Raw genomic sequence first — 1,512 nt, 5'->3', positions numbered from 1 at the left:
CACTCTACTGACCATATGTGCTCAAAGGCCTGCACCATAGAACTTCCAAACCTGAATTCCTACAGGCAAAATGTGAGATGCACATTCTGCTGCTTCTTTCCTTAAAGTTAAACTTGGTTCTAACTGGGCAACCTCCAGTGAGTGTTTGTGACAGAGATATACAACACAGATTTCCTACACTGTGTTAATGCCTGTTCCAGTGTGATATCTCATAGAGTTCTCAAAACGAATCTCATTTGAACTCTACCTGAGTTCTAACTACCACTGCTTCAGTTCACTGAGTTTTGCTGGAAACTAAATGGGGAAGCATCTCTGGCTCTTTTTCACAGCGATTTTCAGGGAAACATCTCATACTCTACTGACCCTATAGGCTCAAAGGCTTGCAACATAGAACTTCCAAACCTGTATTCCTACATTGTAGCTCTGAGATGCACATTCTGCTGATTGTTTCCTTAAAGTTAAACTTGGTTCTAACTCGGCATCCTCCAGTGAATGTTTGTGACAGAGATATACAACACACTTTTCGAACCCTGTTTCAATGCCCGTTCCAATTTGATTTCACATAGAGTTTGCAAAACTAATCTCCTTTGAGCTCTACCTGAGTTCTAACTACCACTTCATCAGTTCACTGAGTTATGCTGGAATCTAAATGAGGAAGCTTCTCTGAGTCTTTTTCTGAGATATTTTCCAGGAAACATCTCACAGTCTACTTCCATGTTAGGCTCCAATGGCCTGCCCCATAGAACTTCCAAACATGAATTCCTGCAGGCTAGATTTGAGATGCGCATTGTGGTGCTTTTTTCCTTAACGTTAAACTTGCTTGTAACTGGGCAAGCTCCAGTAGGTGTTTGTGACAAAGAAATGCAACACAGTTTTCGAATGCTGTTTGAATGCCTGTTCCAATGTGATTTCACAAAGTGAAACTCCTTTGAGCTCTCACTGAGTTCTAACTACCACTTCTTCAGTTCTCTGAGTTATGCTGGAATCTAAATGGGGATCTTCTCTAACTCTTTTTCGCAGAGAGTTTCAAGGAATCATCTAACAGTCTACTGACCCTATAGCCTCCAATGGCCTGCACCATAGAACTTCCAAACCTGATTTCCTGCAGGCTAGATGTGAGATACACATTCGGGTGCTTCTTTCCTTAAAGTTAAACTTACTTCTAACTGGGCAACCTCCAGTGAGTTTTTGTGACAGCGATATCCAACACACTTTTTGAACGATGTCTGAATGCCCATTCCAATGTGATTTCACGAAACGAAACTCCTTTGGGTTCTACCTGTGTTCTAAATACTACTTCTTCAGTTATCTGAGTTATGCTCGAAACTGAATGGGGAAGCACCTCTGACTCTTTTTCACAGAGATTTTCAAAGAAACATCTCACACTCTACTGACCCTATAGGCACAAAGGCTTGCACCATACAACTTCCACACCTGAATTCCTGCAGGCTAGCTGTGAGATGCACATTCTGCTGCTTGTTTCCTTGAAGTTAAACTTGCTTCTAACCGGGC

Source organism: Galeopterus variegatus, unplaced genomic scaffold (genome assembly GCF_000696425.1).
Source record: "Galeopterus variegatus unplaced genomic scaffold, G_variegatus-3.0.2 Scaffold13289, whole genome shotgun sequence".
In the NCBI taxonomy this organism is placed as follows: domain Eukaryota; kingdom Metazoa; phylum Chordata; class Mammalia; order Dermoptera; family Cynocephalidae; genus Galeopterus; species Galeopterus variegatus.
This window is presented reverse-complemented; position numbering follows the sequence as displayed.